The sequence below is a fragment of the Ciconia boyciana genome, chromosome 4 (genome assembly GCF_034638445.1).
Source record: "Ciconia boyciana chromosome 4, ASM3463844v1, whole genome shotgun sequence".
In the NCBI taxonomy this organism is placed as follows: domain Eukaryota; kingdom Metazoa; phylum Chordata; class Aves; order Ciconiiformes; family Ciconiidae; genus Ciconia; species Ciconia boyciana.
This window is the reverse complement of record NC_132937.1, coordinates 34518274-34531540: the sequence shown is the minus strand read 5'-3', so window position 1 is coordinate 34531540 and position 13267 is coordinate 34518274.

The following is a 13267-nucleotide window of genomic DNA, read 5'->3' as shown; positions in this document are numbered from 1 at the left end:
GCGGCCACCTGGAAAATAAAATAAAATAAACCTGCTCTGGGGAGGGGTTGACACCCACTTTGCCACTTCCCCATCGTTCATAAGGGCAGTGCATTGCCTGGCACTGCTGGTGGGGGAAATGTGTGATCTTGGTGCTGGCCTGATTTTGGTGGTCACTGTGATGTAAACACTTGTGGAGTGGGGCGGGGGGGAGGGTGGTTTCCACCCCACGTGGTTTCCACTAGAAATACAAAGACACTACATGAAACAGGCCCAATTGGGTTATAAATATAATTGTGAGGAAAGAAAACAATTAACAAAATGGACAGTGGAAAATTGTATCTCCCCTCCCTTCCCTTACCCCCAATTTTGAAAAATCAAGATAACATGAGTAGTGTTTCAAAGCAGGATCATCTGGCTGACAAGACACTCACTGTTAGTAATTTCAATGGCTGTGTAATAGTGTATATACATCTTGTCTGCAGAACCCTCCATCAAGCTTAAAGCAATGGATCAAATCCAAAACTATAAGGTATAAAATATCCCCAGTTGTTAAAAGACAAAACAAAGCAAAGGATGGGATAGGGGGGGAGGCAGGCTCCTTGATGAACAAGCAGACTGGTAGCTGAAAGCTACCCGATTGTGTTGATTTAGGAAGACATTTGCTGTATATAACGTTTAAGGCTGGTAATATCATTGCCTGGCCAAATAAAGCCTTGACTAAACTGTGAGTCACTATCAATCTCTGTGCTTGCCAAGAAGTGAGGGGTGTGTGTGCGGCTCAGATCCCAAGGTTTTGTGTATGTTTGTGTCAGAGAGCCAGCCCAAGCCTGTATCTCACTTGGTGAGGGCTGATTAAACATTCCCTCCCTGCCCATGGACCTGCACTGACAACTAACAGAGAGATCCAGCTCACCACTAGGCCTCATCTCCTTTTGTCTCCAAATCTCTAAGAATAACAGATTTAGGCGTGGGATCTGCAAAATGAACTTCCACTTGCTGCTCTGCAGCTCAGTTAAAAAACACAAGCAAACCAACCCCAACCAGTTCAAAATCTACCTGCTTCCTGTTGGAGTTCTCCCCCTCTTTTTTTATCCTTTTTTTCATTTTGTTTTTGGCCATGGAGCCAAACCATCTGCTGCTCCCCTCCCACTGCTGGACTTGTGATGGGGATGGTGAGGGGACCTAAACAAAGTGAGACAGGGTGCTGCTCCCAGGGCCCTGTGATACAGGCATGGCTTGGTGTCCCTGTTCCTTATGGTTTAGAGAGTGTAACAAGCCAGGGCTGCTCTTTTTTAGTTTGTTTCATTTTTTAGCTACTGTTTTCACTACAGGATCAAATATGCCAGTGACTTTATTAATCAGACAAAAAGGCAACTTCTCCGTGTTTGCTCTTCTTTTGTCTTTTTCCTCTGGATTACTTTTTTGGGTCAAATATCTTCTGAACACTGAGCCTGTTCTACATAAAGATCCAGTAAATGAGTTGGGCCAGAAAGCTCTTTAAACTTCCAGATTTGAGCCAAACTAAATTTCTGAACGGCGTTGCTGAGGCTACAGTGTCACACAAACTTCCAGCAAAGTAGCTGCAGCTCCCTGAAATGATAAACCAAACTAGTCAGGTAATTTTTCCAGACAGTCATACAAATCGGTCCATGTTGACAGATGTTTGTCACTTAGTAACTTCTTTCCAAGTTTTTTTTCTTCTCTCTCCCCTCCTCTAAGCCTTCTTCCGAGCTTGCTTTGTTGTTTTAAAATATGCATGCCTCTCAGGCATGCAAGTCATGAGTCCAAATTTCTTGTCCAACTTCCCACAAGAAATGATCCTTTTATAGACTCAATATGTCTCAATCTGCACTTCACTTAAAGCCTCTGGGCCCTGCTCAAAAATAATTCCACAGAAACCCCTTTCCACCTAAAAAAATCCCAACGAATGACTCTCAGGAAAGAAATATAGCTCCCATAATTAAATAAGGCAGCAGTCACAGAGAGAGAGTGTGTGTCTTCATTTCTTTGCTCATTGCACTGGGCCGTCATTAGCAGCAGGTTATGAAGATGAGGCTCTGTAGCAGCTCCGGGTACATGGGAGAGAAGACATCAGGTCATGATGAACAGAGAAGAGGAGAGATTAAAGAGCACAGTCCAACTTCGAGAAAAGAGTAAGTGATTATCGGTATAATAAGGAGCCAGGGGACTGCCGGGCTTTGAATTGGCAGCTAATGTTTGCTTGCAAGTAAGAACAATGGCATGAAAATAGGAAAAGGGATGGGATGGGATGGGATGGGACACGCCTTGGGGGATTAAAGATACTCCTATGTAGGAAGGTGCATCTGTTCCCAGGGAAACTCCTGCAGGGCAGAGAGGGACCGGGAAGGGTGGAGGACCTACAGCCCTGAAGAAACGTCACATATGCAGGAGAGCTCTGCTCCCCTGGGAGAAGGAAGAAGAAGAGGAGGGGGAGAAATTAAGCTCTCGGTGAGCTGCAGCTAGGGCAGTTTGCCTCCGAGGCGTTTGTTAGTTTTCTTTGTGTATTTGCGATTAGCGGCTCGATTAGCTTCTCGATTAGAGGCTTTCCGTGCAGTGAACATCGGGCCAGCTGGGTAGCCTGCAGCTAGCAGAGATGGACGGAAGAAGGGAATGGGGACGAATCCCGGTAAGGCAGGGCAGGGGGGCAGGCTGGGGCGGGGAAGCTCCGCTTGACTTCTGCCTGTACGGGGCGAATCGCGGCTCACTCTCTTTCTTATGCGAAGAAGAGAAAGAGAGAGGGAGGGAAGGAGGAAGGGAGCGAGAGAAACTTCCCGATGAGAAACAAATGAGCTCCTGCCTGTGTCATGCTTGCTCCCCGGCCCCGATGTGAAGTGACGTCATCAGTTGCCTGCCCTATCGTCGTCAGAGCGAACGGGCAGGGGAGAAGAGCCTTCCCTCTCTTCTTCCCCTCTCTGTGGGGACAAACTTCCATGAGGATTATGCAAAACAATGTCTGAAGAGCTCCTGACTGATGCGACACCTTTCCCTCTGTGCCACGCCATCTACGTACTCTAACATATGGAAAGCTTGCAGGCCCCTGCACTTATAGAAGCTTGTGTACTGGGTCTGACTGGAATGGAGTTAATGTTCTTCATAGCTGCCAGCCGGAGCTGCCCACCACAAACTGATAATTAATTAATTTTCAGCAATATTTACAGCACTGCTTTTAATACACACCAGATGGTTCGCGACGAGGCTATCACAGCCAACTAGTGCCTCCATTTTACTTGACGGCATTTTGTTACAATTATACTCCATGCTAAGACCAATTTTATTGGTGACCTATTTTTCATATTTGCAGCATTTTATGTTAAAAACCTCCTCCATAGCCCCTTAACATAGGGCAGGACTGAAAGAGGCAGGAGCAATTGCTGCTGCCTCTAGATTGCAGACAGCTCTCCTAATCTTTAATGAGATGCTCCTGTATGTGTATATACATGTGTGCATAGATAAATAATACATATGCATAATTATTTATTATATTTGATCAATAACACTCCTATTTGTTAAACTTTGAGTGCATTTGTCTTCCCGATAACAAATATTCCAGATCAATAAATATTGCATACGGTTAATTATTATGCCAGTGCATTATGCTTAGCTTCTCCTATGTACTCAAGCCCTCCTAAAACTCCTTGCAAGCACTAACACAGATATTTTGCTATGGAAAAAATCCCAACCCTTTGAAGTCTCTGGGAATTCTTAAACATTGACAGGAAGAAACTATGGCTAATACATTCCTGCGAGCTAAACACTGTGCTGTTAAAGAGATAGAGCAATTCTTACCTACAGAACATCCCAGGACTTTTAATCTAGTGCCAAGGATATGTTAGCATGTTGCACAGAAAGGTAGTGAGGATCACATTTTTCTTGTGAAGTCTTGTAACCTCCTTTTACTATACAGCAGAGAGCCTTTTTTCTACATAGCAGTATAAATAGTGAATTTACTCCTTTGTAGGTGTGTTCTCCCTACACAAATGCTTTTTCCCCTTTTATAGGAACTCTCTAAAAATTTGCCTTTCTTGCAAAATCACAGATGTTTATTTTATTGATATAACCTATACCTTGGTTATGTCGAGAATAATATGCCTCAACTAACAGTCATTTAGCAAATAATACAGGCATTCCGCGTGCTTTCCAATGTTACACATGTGAAAAAAATACATGACAAAAATTAACATCAGCTTTCCTAAAATAAAGTGTTCCAAGTAGGTTTTTATGAGTGCTTCTGTCCCCAGAAATATGTAGAGATAAACTGTCATTCATATGTATAGCATATTTATAATGGTTTTAGGATTTGAAGGTAGCTATTCATTGCATAAGCCATTTAGAAATTACGCTTTAAAAGGTACTTAACCTCAGACATACTTGAATCTTAAAGAAGGATTCCCAACGATATTATTTAAAGAGGAATTTGCTGTAATTTAATTGCATGCCAAGGCAGAACTATGCACACGCATGGCCCCAGATGCTATGTTTAATAGTGCTCCAACTTAAATTTTATTTACCTGCATTCTCAATACGTTCCCTCTTCCTTTCAGGCCAGATGCTTGGGTTTGTTTATCTCACTCTCAGAGACTGAGATGACCCTTCGAGTTATTGCTCACATTTGAGTTATTTCATTAAGCCTTATCCTTTGCTGTGGGGGGGGGGGGGGGAGAATTGGAGTCTATAATCATGAGTGTCTTTTTTAATATTTCTACAATAAAAGTCCCGACTCTTTGCTGAATAAGCTGCTTGAATGTTTTGCAGATGTTCCACTTATACACAAACTGACTGTCTGTTTCTTCCCCCAAAAGGGCTCTTAAATGCTCCCCTCGCATTTCAGTGAGAGGAAAAAAAATGCTAAGACTACAGTGTCTGTGGGAACCATAAGGTAACCCTTAGCTGGGCTGACCCATGGTGCTCGGGAAGTGCCCCGCGGCTCCGCGGTGCTTTACGTGCACTTCGGCCCCCTCCTTCGCAGCCTCAGGGCTGAGCCTGCGTTGGGGCAGCCCCAGCCCCGGCCCCGGCCCCTGTCCCGGCCCGGCCCCAGCCGCAGATCGACGTGGGGCAGGGCTTGTGAAAAATCCACAGGGCACCGGGAGAGGGTAAAATCCCTCCCTCCCTTCTCCCCTCCGAGACTCAGGGGCATCCGCGGGACAGCGTGTCCTAGGTGTTCCTCAGAATGTGGAGCCTAGCCTGCCCAGAGATGGCCTTGCATCCCCTGTGGGTCTGGCCTTGCAAACCAGAGGTGCTGCGTGGGGGCCTACTGTGTCACCGCGTGTGTGTCACTGTATGTCTGTCCCCATGTGCCCGTGTCTCTGTGCAGAGAAGAAAGCTTGTTAGCCTGCCTTGTGGGTGTACAGGAGAGAGGTTAAAGAAATGGGCCCTTTCTGAGTGACAGTGTGCTTTTTTCAAAGACCAACCAGCAAACCGCTGCTAATGAGAACAGGCAAATTTCCAGTGCTCCACAGAGTCCACCTTCTATTTTTTTTTTGGTGGTGCAGTTTATTTTCTCTGCCATGAAGGTTGGTCCAGGGAAAAGCAGGCTTGGGGTTTATCAGGGAAAAGTCATGTCCACTTTTGTAAAAAAACAACCCCCCCCCCAAAAAAAAAACAACAAAAAACTGCCTGGGTTGATAAAAATCATTAAAATATGTTAAATGACATGAAGTTTGGTTTTATGTGGACACACCAGACAGAAAGTGGAAAAAGCCAGCAGGGAGAGTCAGGCTTTAAGACAGGGGGTCTTTATGCTGTATTTATGGTGAAAGAAAGGGAATATCTTACAAGGCTCTCACTATACCCTTGATAACAAAACCTGTCAGATATTTACTTCTTACTAGACAAGAACGAGTGTCCTCATTTGAACATCTCTAAAGTAATTATTAGATGCCTCTCTGAGAAATCAGTTTGTGATACCAAGCCCGGAACACACACACACATTAAAAAAAAAAAAAAGGCGAGAGAGAGCGTGTGATATTTGTTCACACTGTGTCCATTCATTTTATCTTCCAAATACTGTTAGAATAATGCTCTGTTCAGACTTTTATTGAAGGACCTTTCGTTAGTAAGAACAACCCTTGTTTTGATATAAAACATTTGCACCAAGAGAAACAAAGAAAGAATAAGAAATCCAGCACACAGTTTATTATTATTATTATTATGCCCGCCCAACCCCCCCCACCCCCAGATAAAATGTGAGAACTTCTTTTTCCCAGAGCGTGAAATGAAGGACTCAAAGACTGTGTATCAGTGAAAAGAAGAAACTGACCTTTTAATGCAAACTAAAGAAAACCAATACGTAGACAAGTGTACTGTAAAAGCTACTTTATATAGGGATAATTCTATATTTTTCACATCAATAATTATAGATACACTTTCCAGACTGTCTTTGCAAAGAGACATGAGATATTAGAAAACTTTTGCTTCTGCAATTGAAGGAAGTGCCTGTCATCACCATAAAAAAACCCCAAACAACTACTTGCATGCTCAAAATTAAAATTATTTTCCTTTTCTAATTGTGATCCTGGCCGCAGATGAACTCTAACAGAGATGATATCATCAACTAGCTGCTGCTAGATTTATTGGCTTTTGCTTCTATGCCTGGCTTTCATTTTGTGATTGTTTTCTGACATTTGCTTTTGTTGCATCACAGAAAGTCTCCACAAGTAACAGAGCAATAAATCCAACAAAAAATAAGACAGATCTCCTCATCAACAAAACAGAGTGATGTTGGAATGTGTGTAAACTTACTTTTAAAAGCAATAAATCAGTGTTAAATTAAACAGTTGGATTACTTGTCTTGAAGAATGTTTTGTATTTAAGAAAACATCGATTGTGAAGTACGCGATATAATAAGACACACCTAAAAGTTAAACTCTGGTTTCAGTTCAAGCCTCCAGTTTCCTTGCCTATGGGATGCATCTGAACTTCAGGAGCTGCTGTGAACTTGAGAGAGAGATTGAGGGGCAGACAGACAGACGAAGACAGTCAGGTTGAGAGGGGTTGCACTAAGTGGCTTACTTCAAACCTCCTTTCCACATTTCACACGGATCCCTTGCTACCCCAGACCTGCAGTTGTAAGACTGCCTTGCAGAGCTATCTTTCATTTATTGTGTCAGAGTTAAATATTGTAAATGGTCTAAATAATTTAATACTATTATTATCTAAATGCTAATTTTATCATTTCTGCATCATGACACAGATACATAGCATGTAGGAGACTGCATTAGAGGCAGAAATCTCTGGTTTTTAAAATGAAACCTCCCCATTTTAAGAGCATTCATAAATGACTATAAAGATGCTAACAAATTCCCTGTACTTTTCTAGGAAAAAAACCCCAACAACAGCAAACAAAACAAAACCAACACCCAACACACTCCCCCCCACCCGCAAAACAAGCACAAATTCATCTAGCTGAGATGGGATCTGTGACAATTGCCCTTCTGCTGGAGTTGTGCCTGCCCTTAGCTTTGAATTTCTCGCCAGCCAAGCTAGGCCAGGTATTCGTTTCAGCGAACAAATATCACAGGGTAAATAACATCAAGAGGGCTTGGAGCTTTTCTAATCGGAAAGCACCAACAGACGACCCTGGCTTGACTGAGAGCTGCTTCTCAGTCAAGCGAGCCCCTCTCTTTTGACAGTGGGTTTCACTGGGGACACTCAAGTACTCTAAACGTTTTCTGAAGGCTTATCAACATCTTGGGAGCTTGAATTAGTTTTGGGTTTTTATTCTCTCTCTCTCTTCCCTTTACAAAGTGAAATATTCGAGGCAATATTAGTTAGTTCTTCCTTCACTTACACTGAGGAAGGTTATATAGCTAGAAATTAACTTTCAGGAGGAAGAGTACATCCAAAGGTCCCCTTTAGAGTTTGCCACCTATTCTCACTGCCCTTGCCTTTCCAAGGCGAACTCCCCACTGCCCTTCCCCTGGGAGGGCTGGCAAGTTCCTGGGGCGCCCCGGGGCTCGCCTCTGCTCTGGCAATACCGAGCGGGGAGCGCAGGACTGGTCCTCGAGGTAACTGCGTATAGTGATCCAGGGACAGGACAAAACGCTGTCAGAAATAACCGCCCGCCAAGAGGCTGAGGTTAAGGATGGTCCATGAGAGCTTCACTCTTCTGGCTCTTTGGGAATGTATGAAGGCTCATTCATTTTGCAGCAAACTAAATGAAAGTGCTTCTGCATGAATGTAGAAATAGAAATGCGCACTCCCTTTTTTCCCCCTAAGCAGGCAGTGTGGATAAGACATTGACAGCTGAAAGACAAGAAAAGTCATTTCAAACTACTTTGAAGGGTTACAGAAAGAGGCGTCCTCCTAGGGATAGGGAAGATTTGCTTATTTCCTTTCAAAGAGAGAAGAACAATTTCCAAAGAGGGAAATAAAATAGTTTTGCTCTATTTTTACTGGAAACTTTCTGCGCTCCCCATGTGGAGGGGAGCTTGGACAGGGAAAAACACGTTTAAAATGAGCCTTTCCTTCTGGCAAAGAGTGGCCTAGTGAAAATGGCTGGTGTCGCCGTCTCCGCGGGCTCAGGCTAAGAGGCAGTGAGTGACCCGTTCCTAGGAAACAAGGCAGTCCTCAAAAGAAGTCCTCAAAAGACAAGGGGATGGTGCTCAATGAAGCTCTCATCAAGGAGGCCTCCAGGAAGCTGCTACCACGAGGCTCCCGGGTGTGGGGACAGGAAACAAACGGATTCCCAACCGCCCTACCCTCCAGCTTGCCCTGAGCCGGGAGGTGGCCCGAGAGGTGAGCCTCGAGGCGCAGGGCGCGGGAGCCAAATGCCTCCCCCGAGGGAAAGTGCCTGCAACCTGGTGCCCTGTGCTGGAGCCAGGGGGTAGAGGCCAGGAAGGAGACTCAGTGTCTCCCCTGGTCAGGGCGGTGCTTGTGCTCAGAAACTTCTCCTGAGGGCCCTTGGCAGAGCTGGACTGGGACTGACCATCGTTTGGACCAGGAGGTGCTCAAACAAAACCCCGGGCTCAGCTCTGAAACCCATCCTGCTCCTCTCCTTGATCAGGGAGGCGAGTTGTACCGAGTCAGCAGTGGTCAGCAGCCAAGAGGAGTTTAACAAGCAATTAACTTTTTTTTTTCCCTTTCTTCTTCCCCTGCTTTGGAGCAGCAGACACACGAAGAGCTTTGCCTTACAACCTGCAGGGATTTAGGTGTTTTGCTGAAGTGACAGCGAAGTGATCAAACCATGGCGTGTGGCTGCATGCCTGCCCCCGATCCAGCCAAGTGGAGCCTCGCTGGGAGCCGGGGAGCGGCAGGAGGACGGCAGAGGAATTTCCTGACAGGACAAGGCAGAGGGCATGGTCATGCCACTTCTCCCTTCCTTTCTCTTTGCTGCCGAGAAAGTTGCTCATCAGCTCTCCAGCAAGACTGAGCAGCTCCTCGGGAGCGCCTCTCTGAGGGCCACAGTTAACGAGCCCCCAGGCTTACCACAGGGCCCTGGCGGAAGCCTACCAGGTTCCCCCCTTTCCCTTCCTCCTCTCGGATGGAAAAGCTGCAGTGGTGGGATGGGGGACCTTTTGACTTCTTTGACACAGCAAGGACAGGTCAGAGGAAGGGCAGGGAGTGCAGTGGCGCAGGTAAGGCCACAGGGGAAAAGAGTTTGCCGTGGAAAAAAACCTGATGGTGATGCAGGTTGAGTTGGGGGGCTTCACCGCCACGGCCGAGGACGCCGGGATGGGGCAGGAAGGAACTTTTCTGAAAGTCCTGGGGGCCCTCCGTCCCCTGGCTGCGGCGGGCGATTTATCCTGCGGAGGCGCTGTCCATGGTGCCGGGCGGCTTTATGCTTACGGAGCACCTGAAAAATATGATCAGTGAGATGGAGAGAACGATGGGGCTACCTGTTTGTTTCTGCCCTATACGCGCTCCCCCTTTTCGAGAAGAATTGTCACTTTGATCCACATAACCAACCGGCAGAGCGGTCGAGTAGGGAGCCCATGGAAAATACTGAAATAGCAAACACCACCCCATAATCTCGATCTCTCATAGTTCTGGCACTCCCCCCGTCCCCCAAAAAGTAGATGTACTCTAAGTTGGAAGAAAGTACAAAGGAGAACATTTCCAATTCAAAAAAACATTTTAAGTCCACTTAAAGAGGTGGTGGTGGTAATCTTCCAAGAAATCCAGCCAGCCCAGCCCCCAATCTGAGAATGAATCAGAGACTCACTCCTAGCTGAATTAGCAAAGAAACTGAGCAGGAGCGAAGGTAGAAGCTGCATGTGTAAAAAAGGGAACAAAGATCAGAAAGAGCTGGTAACAGTGATCAGGAACTGTCAGTGTCTCACTATTTGCTATGAACCACTAGATCAATGTTTACAAGTTCCATGTAATGTTAATAGCTTTCTCTACAAAACGTAGACCAGGAGGACCGGGCACAATATCGGTGAGCAAGTTATTTTTGTACCTGTATGTTGTGGGGGACGAGACACGGATGTGGAGGTATCAAGTACTTTACTATATAAAACAAAACAAAATTTCATCATTTGGCAAGTCAAGGTCAGAAAGAGAAGGTGTAAAACTGTCCCGAGGATGCAAGGAAAGGTTATCTGCCAGATAATCAATAGCTATGACCAGTGTCGCCCTGGCAGGTTTCGGGGGGGGGGGGGGGGCAGGTGGATGCCTGCTGGGCGGCCGAGCCTGTAGCTGGGCAGACCCTTACCCCCCACCACCCCGGGCTCCCGCAGGACCTCACACCGGCCCTGCCTCCCCGGCAGAGCTTCTGCGAGGGGTTGATTAGTCTGCGCGCCTCATTCCCAAGCCTGCTTTACAGAGGTGTCGTGCAACAGCACCTTGAAAGACTTTTCATTAAGGCAACTCTCAGCTCTGACAGTGAGATGGTTCCTGCCGGGGGGGTGACAGGGATGGAGTACTTTTTCTCTACTATTTTTATTTCCCATCATGTTTCACTTTGTGGTGAGTTGACCCTGGCTGGATGCCAGGTGCCCACCAAAGCCGCTCTATCACTCCTCTCCTCAGCCGGACAGGGGAGAGAAAATATAACGAAAGGCTCGTGGGTCGAGATAAGGACAGGGAGATCACTCAGCACTTACCATCACGGGCAAAACAGACTCAACTCGGGGAAATTAGTTTAATTTATTGCCAATCAAATCAGAGTAGGATAATGAGAAATAAAACCAAATCTTAAAACACCTTCCCCCCACCCCTCCCTTCTTCCCGGGCTCAACTTCACTCCCGATTTCTCTACCTCCTCCCCCCGAGCGGCGCAGGGGAATGGGGAATGGGGGTTGCGGTCAGTTCATCACACATTGTCTCTGCCGCTCCTTCCTCCTCAGGGGGAGGACTCCTCACACTCTTCCCCTGCTCCAGCATGGGATCCCTCCCACGGGAGACAGTCCTCCATGAACTTCTCCAATGTGAGTCCTTCCCACAAGCTACAGTTCTTCACAAACTGCTCCAGCATGGGTCCTTCCCATGGGGTGCAGTCCTTCAGGAATAGACTGCTCCAGCATGGGTCCCCCACGGGGTCACAAGTCCTGCCAGCAAACCTGCTCCAGCGTGGGCTCCTCTCTCCACAGGTTCACAGGTCCTGCCAGGAGCCTGCTCCAGCACGGGCTCTCCACGGGGTCACAGCCTCCTTTGGGCACATCCACCTGCTCCAGCTTGGGGTCCTCCACAGGCTGTAGGTGGATATCTGCTCCACCGTTAATCTGCATGGGCTGCAGGGGGACAGCCTGCCTCACCATGGTCTTCATCATGGGCTGCAGGGGAATCTCTGCTCCAGCACCTGGAGCACCTCCTCCCCCTCCTTCTTCACTGACCTTGGGGTCTGCAGAGTTGTTTCTCTCACATATTCTCACTCCTCTCTCCGGCTGCTGTTGCGCAGCAACTTTTTCCCCTTCTTAAATATGTTATCACAGAGGCGCTACCACTGTCGCTGATTGGCTCAGCTTTGGCCAGCGGCAGGTCTGTCTTGGAGCCGGCTGGCATTGGCTCTATTGGATATAGGGGAAGCTTCTAGCGGCTTCTCACAGAAGCCACCCCTGTAGCCCCCTGCTACCAAAACCTGGCCACACAAAACCAATACACACTTTTTTTTCTTTCTTTCTTTTTTCTTTTTTTTTTTTTCTACAAGGTGGGAAGGCGGTATGAGCCTGGCGTGTCTGTCTGCAACAAGCGTTTGGAAATAATTGAGAAATAAAAAGTTCTCCCCCCCCGAGGCATGTAACTAACACAAACTTCTCAGGTGCCGATCTATGCTAGAAACCCACTTCCTCCAGAAAAGGCTTTTCTGGTTACTTTTATTGAAATACCGTGAGATTCTTCTGTGAAGAGATTCTGAGATTCTGAGAATCTCTTCCCCCCTCCAGATTCCCAACCCTCTGCCTATCTCTTGTACAGGGTCAGAAAATCATTACGATATATGTTAATTGAAATAAGTCCTTTAAAAAAGTCTCTCCTATAGGAGAACTTAGAGGGACGCAAGGTTGCAAACCGTATATATAAGGTCACAATTTGGAGACCAGAGACATTTCAGTTTATCGACAAAGTTAAACTTGGGCAGCATGTCTCCTTGAGCCCTAAGATTTGCAGTTCACCTACACATCTGAGACATCCTCCGGAAGTGTGAATGAATACTTTTTTTTTTTTTAAATTAACTCAAAACAACAGCTAAAATTTTCTACTGGACTGGGCGCGGCGGCAGGGGCGGGGGGGAATCTTCACCCACTTTACTGTCGCTCTGTTCCCATTACTAAATTCTTTCCTCCTCATAACAAAACGTTCAAAACCTAAGTGTGTCATAACTGGAGCATGAAGGACCACTCAACAGAAAGAATAAAACTGCTCTGAACGGGTGAAATGAAACCCACTGGTCACTGCTGGTTTGATGAGAAAGAGGGTGATTGTCTGCATTTTCACATTTAGCCACTTTTTGTCACCATTTAAATTACAGTGCTTAGAATGCTGAAATTTAGAGATGCAATAAAGCTGCTTGTCTGACTCTACTTTGAGGTAATAATGCTAGTGGGTCTGAAATCCAGATCTACCGGATTACTGGTTAGTTATCACTAACCTCTAGGTTTACCTTCAAACGGAATTCAGTTACAAAGAGCTTGGAAAGATTTTGCATCTGTTCAAGAGGCACAAAACCTTTAATTTTCTGAGGAGTAAAAACTCCCCAAGAAACTTCATATAGCTCCTTAGGTTTTGCTTAGCATACGCGATAAAACATTGATCGTCGCAGTTTGGTGACCCATTAAATTTGGGGGTTAGTTTTCTCTTCAGACCAGAGCATATAATTACAAATAAAGAG